Below are 6,624 nucleotides of genomic sequence, written 5' to 3'. Positions count from 1 at the left end.
TTCTTTAGTCTCTCTGAGTACAGTTGTTTAGCTTCTCGCACCTCCCTGCTAAACCTGTACTTTAACGCCCTGCTCCCGGCCCTGTCACCACTCCTAAATACCTCCTCCTTTTCCAACTTTAGCTGTCTGAGTTTAGCTGTGAACCAGAGTTTGTCATTGTTATAACTCACCCTGGTGCGTGTTGGTATACATGTGTCCTCACAGAAGCTGATGTAGGATGTCACAGCCTCTGTAAACTCATCCAGATTGTTGGTAGCAGTACTGAAAACATCCCAGGAAGTGCAGTCCAAACATGCCTGGAGGTCCTCAACAGCTTCACTAGTCCACTTATTTGATGTCCTCACTACAGAGCTTTAGTTTTTGCCTGTAAGCAGGAATCAGATGGACCATCACGTGATCAGAGTCTCCCAGTGGTGCACGGAAACTGGAAAACTATTAAGATTAGAATCAAATAAAACTAAAAAAGGAGCTTTAAATAATAGCTTAAAGTTGAGAGGAACCCAAAATAATGTCCAGCCCTCTCATCCTTTTCCTAAACTCGTGCTTGACTCCGTTAGAATCAGAATCACTTTTATTAGTCAGGTATGTGTACACTTAAGAGGAATTTGACTCCAGTCTTACATTGCTCTGAATGTACATATAGAGAACAAGCATAAACAAACAGGACAACAAGCTCAACAAAAACAGACACAAACTACGGTTCCATGTGATAGGTGATACAGTGAAGTGCAATGGTTCCGATCCCTTCCAATGTAGAGAAACTGTTAATGACTGTTCGGAGTTTTTAATTTGCTGCTTTTGTCGTAATCAACTAAGAGGTCTCAGTGTATTTGTGTGTATTTCTTCACTGTTCTTTAACTGCTTCTTGGTTCATTGAATCATGATCAGCCGAGCTATGAACACCTTTCCTACGATATATGCAGTCACCCACACGCAGCAAGGCAACATCACTGCAGTGTTTCCCATCAATTAACGAGACCCGCCACAGTCTAATTTGCTCTGCCATAGTTTCAAAATTAACTGAAAATATTTTTACACATCTCATAATAACATTACAGACCTTTAATGTTGTGTTTTGTGGGTGCTGTTCCGCGCTGCTGTAAGCTCACCCACTCACACACTTTGGCATCCAACTTGAGACAACCACTTTTCTTTAGAGGTAAGTACACTAACGTTAACGGTTTGCTTCTGTCACTCGTTTGTGAGAAGGCTATTTATTTTTAAGCTAGCCGCACCTACATTTGGAGTGCAGACATATTCAGGCCTTTATGGTAAATCCTGTGAAACGGACCAGAGCGAGGTGAAAGGCAGGTTAGCGACTTTATCCTGTCAGTTTCTCTCTTTACAAAGTGTTGCAGTATGAGAGTCCTACCTGAAGAGAGACCATGACGTTTAATTGGATTATATTCATCAAAAGTATAATATATGTATCCATTAAAAGTAAAAATAAATAAATAAATAAATAAAATGTTAGGGAAATTACTTATTGTGTTTTCTATTCTTTGATTTATGTTTGCTGGAAAAACATTAAATAAATTTGTTGACTTTTGTTGCTTTTAGCTATAGCTATACAATGGGTTTATGATCAAATAGTTTACTAGAGCACAACATTGTTCACAAGAGTGTAAAGTTCTTTATTGGTAGCCTCTTAATTTTACACCAAATTAATGTATTTAACTTTAAAATGTGCATGCCCTCTCTTAAAATCATGAGGGAAACACTGTCACTGTCAGTAGCTAAATATGTCCCTAGTAATGGAACAGCTGTCCTCCAGTACTCAATATATGGCACATTTTTATAATCATTGGGCACTGTGCTTCTGGTGTTTCAAAAGCACCTTAAACAAAGGTAGAAAATTATGTGTTACACGTGGAGAAGCACACAGAGATGATACATGGCAGATTTCTGTCTCTCCTTTGTTGCTCACCCTCTGCAAACTAATTACCCAGAATGGAAGTCTAATTTCCCATGTTTTCTTTTACCTTAATGCAGCAGAATGGCTGGAGGATGAAATGAAGCTTTGTGCCTTTGGTAGAGGGCCACTTCTTTTAACTTGCCACCAACGATCCTTACTTGGAGGGTGTAACACGTGAGAGGTGCATGCTAGCCCACTGTACTGGCACCCCAACCAACCGGTAGTAAACGATACCTTTTCAGCATCCACATGCTCTAGTGCTTTATTTAGTAAATAATTCCTGCTCACATGACAACTGTGAAGCAGATGCAATTTATTTACCCAACAACTGTAATAAGATGACTGAACCATCACACTTTATAATATGACATTAATTAGCTCTAAATTGGACTGCTGACAGACGGTTTCAACATAATGCTGGAACTCCAGGGGCTTCGAGTATCTCATACCTTCAGCACACCCAGACATGAGAGCAGTTACTCCAAAAAAGGGCAGAGGCATATTTGGTGTTTCACGCTTTCAGTTTCACTTTAAACCACCATTGTGAGCATGTAGAGACGTTAGGAAACAACAGCTAATAAACACTTGGTGTGCCAGCTGACTGCTCAGTTGCATCCATTAGGCTGATGATGCCACAGGACTAAACTGTTTAAAAGAACATCAGCGCATATAAATAAGTTGTTTGCATGATGCTGGGAGCCTTTATGTTGACATGTTCCGTGTTCGGAAAAATGTCTGCAAATTTACGATAACTGTTATCGTAAATTTGCAAAGGTTAAGAGTTGATCTCTGATCAGTCTTTAATAGTGATAGAATAACACCTGTGGGAGTGTCAGCTAACATTAACTGAAACCAAATGGCATTCCCTCTGTGATCTGAGACAGAAATGTCCACTATTATATAATCAACTGGAGAACAAAGTTCACAAAAACAGCCTTGATGTGCAACACTGCTACATAACAGGACTTGTTTACGTGATTCAGAAATAGCAGGTATCCTGTAGAGGTAATCATTTGGCAGGAATTAAACAGCATTAACACTGCATCATGCATTTAAGACTTTAAATTAATCAGTAACACTGTATCACTAGACTGTGATACACACAATTGTGGGTATTTACTAAAGGAACAAGTGAGGAACCGATGACCCATTAATAAGTAGTTCCTGAACAATTCCAAATCAAGGACTAATATGTTTATAGAGAACACACTGACAGATACTGTATTAATGCATAAGTAGGTAGTAATTAGTTCATAAATATGTGAATCAACTGATACTGACTGCTTTCTTTATGAGTTGTTCCTGATTAAATCTGAACCAACTTCTGAGTGGCAGAGAACTAATAACAACTCACTGATTACTAACTCACTGATACTGAGTTGTTACTAAGTAATTCATCATTACTTCATAATTATCTTTCCATTTTCTACAATTCTCTACAAATTTGCAAATTTTGTGCACATTCAAGTAAAACAAATGTGGAAGTAAGAAATAGGAAGAACCAGAGAATTGCAGAAAGAAAGAGTAAGAGAAGATAAAGTGAAGTTTTAAAGAGAGGGCAAAACTTCTGGTTCTATTGATTCCCAGTCTCCTGTCTACTGTTGTAATTAAATGTCAGCATTAATGACGCTCTTCAGACTGTAGTACATCAACCCAAAGAGGTGTGCTGGTAATGGAGTGGTAACAAAAGAAACACAGTGATCGATCAGCAGCTCAGTTGGACGTAATAAGGAAATCACTTTCAGTGCAAACTCAGCATCAGGTGTGGTGGAATCAGTTTGTCAGTGACCAGTTTGTCAGAGTTAAAGCCTCTCTATTTCAGTTTGAAGCGTGACACAAACTGTAGGTGTCAGCCCAACATATGACATTCATATGCAAATATATGGATATACAAAAACTCAATATGACAAACGTAATACAGGTAGGATTCACTGCAGGGCTGCTTGTTTTGAGTCGCATTAGTTTGTATAGACATACCCAATAAACTGGTAACTCAGGGTGGATGTTGGTACTAAATTTAAAGCTGGGGTAGGCAATTTATTGCATAATAATTTTTTTTTTAATTCTCTTTTCATCCTGGCAGCAATCAATAAGTCAAACACTCTGACTCCTGTGCACGATAATGTGATTTGGGGGAGTGGCTTTGGACGGAGGCCTGAAGGGAATGGGTGAGATTTTTTTCAGTTGGATACTTTCCAAGTCTAGCCATATTTTGCTGGTTCTGCCTACCTGAGCTTTAGGGGTATGTTTTACCCTTAATGTAAAATTGAGAGCGGTGGTAAAATAAGTTTTACCAGGTCTACATAGAGAACGTCATGCTGGGGAGGCTGCCATCTTTGTGAAGAACAGCTGGTCCATGTTAACAGTGATTCATCCAAGACAATCTGTCCTCATGTTTAACAGCAGAGTAAACATAATACTATTATCTGAGGGAGTTCTTAAGTACCTTCATGATGCTGCTCAATTTACCTGCCTGAAGGATTGTCTGACCATTTTTGGACCACATTGGCCTGCGCTTCATATCTAATGGTATGCATTGGTTTGTAGTCTGCATAGTGACGTTACTCACCATTGAAGGGATTCACATGCAAATATTTTCTGATGACACAGTGATTGTGAGCTACATTATGTAGAGGTTATGATGCAATTCAGTGACTGTCTTCACCTTAATGTACAGCTTTAGTGATGGGAATGCTGTTTCATTTTAGAATGGCAAAAGGACTGTTCAACTCTCTTGTCAGTTATGGGGAAAATGGTTCACGTTAAGTAAAATACAATACCTATGTGAGTGATATGTCTGTGTAGATTTATTTAAGTCAGCCAGTAAAGACATAAAAGAAACTAGACGGTATTATGCTAAGAGGTGATATCTTGACTTACATTTACATAAATGAGGAGGACAGAATCTTAGAAACAATTAATATAATGTGGTCAAATACAAGACCACTGCTGACTCAGCCCACTCTCATTAATGTGTGCAAATAACACGACTTAGGCTTTCCAACTGCATGCAGTGCTTATGCCAAAGTCAGCTTTCAGGGTGGGTGGGTCAAAAAAACTCAGGACTTTCAATTCAATTTATATAGCAATTCCCACCAAGAGCAAGCACTAGACGACAGAGGCAAGGAAAAACTTCTTTTTAAGAGGCAGAAACCTCGAGCAGAACCATGGCTCAGGGTGGGCGGCCATCTGCCTCTACCGGTTGGGGGTGAAGGGGAGAGAGAGAGAGAGAGAGAGGAACAGAGAGAAAGAGGGCAGGAGAGGAAAAAAGAGAAAAAGAGAGGGATGGAAGGAGAGAGAGGGGAGGGAGGCAGCCCACACAATATACACACACAGAAGTACAGACAGTAAAGGTGATGTTGCTATAGACTAAATGAAAAATGGTACAGATATTTATAGTAGTGTTAATGATAACAATCGTAATGTTAATGATGTCGAGCAGGAACACGGGGGCAGCAGGTGACCCGCAGCCACAGATCCAGACTCCACAGCTCCAGAGCCAGAAACACCTGCAGGAAGTGATAGGAGGAGAGAGGAGAGGGACGAGAAAGCACAAGACTACCAGAAAGGGGAGAAGTTGTGTTAGTAACATGCAATAATGGGATGAGGTTGCATACAGAGGGAGAGAAAGTAGAGGAGAGAGGAGCTCAGTGCATCATAGGAAATCCCCCCGCAGTCTAGGCCTATGGCAGCATAACTAAGGGATGGTTCAGGACTAACCTGAGCCAGCCCTAACTATAAGCTTTATCAAAGAGGAAAGTCTTACTCTTAAATGTGGAGATGTTGTCTGCCTCCTGAACCCAAACTGGAACCTGGTTCTACAGGAGAGGAGCTTGATGGCTGAACGCTCTGGCGCTCTGATTACCACAAGTAACCCTGCATTCTGGGAGCGCAGTGCTCTGGTGGGGTAGTAATGTAATATGAGCTCTTTAAGATAAGATGGTGCCTTACCATTAAGAGCTTTGTAGGCACAAGACTACCAGAAAGGGGAGAAGTTGTGTTAGTAACATGCAATAATGGGATGAGGTTGCATACAGAGGGAGAGAAAGGGAGAGAAAGTAGAGGAGAGAGGAGCTCAGTGCATCATAGAAAATCCCCCGGCAGTCTAGGCCTATAGCAGCATAACTAAGGGACGGTTCAGGACTCACCTGAGCCAGCCCTAACTATAAGCTTTATCAAAGAGGAAAGTCTTAAGCCTACTCTTAAATGTGGAGATGGTGTCTGCCTCCTGAACCCAAACTGGAACCTGGTTCCACAGGAGAGGAGCTTGATAGCTGAACGCTGTGGCTCCTAGTCTACTTTAGGAACCACAAGTAACCCTGCATTCTGGGAGCGCAGTGCTCTGGTGGGGTAGTAATGTAATATGAGCTCTTTAAGATAAGATGGTGCCTGACCATTAAGAGCTTTGTAGGTAGGAAGAATGATTTTAAATTCTATTCTGGATTTTACTGGAAGCCAATGCAGAGAAGCTAAGACAGGAGAAATGTGATCTCTTTTCCTGGTTCCAGTCAGAACACGTGTGCAGCATTCTGAATCAGCTGAAGAGTCTTAATGGACTTTTTGGAGCAGTCTCATAATAAGGAATTGCAGTAATCCAGCCTAGAAGTAACAAATGCATGGACTAGTTTTTCTGCATCATTTTTAGACAGGATGTTCCTGATTTTCGCAATATTACGTAGGTGAAAAAAGGCGGTCCTTGAAATTTGCTT

Source organism: Micropterus dolomieu, linkage group LG17, assembly GCF_021292245.1.
Source record: "Micropterus dolomieu isolate WLL.071019.BEF.003 ecotype Adirondacks linkage group LG17, ASM2129224v1, whole genome shotgun sequence".
Lineage (NCBI taxonomy): Eukaryota > Metazoa > Chordata > Actinopteri > Centrarchiformes > Centrarchidae > Micropterus > Micropterus dolomieu.
The sequence above is the reverse complement of the archived record's forward strand: the minus strand, read 5'-3'. Positions refer to the sequence as shown.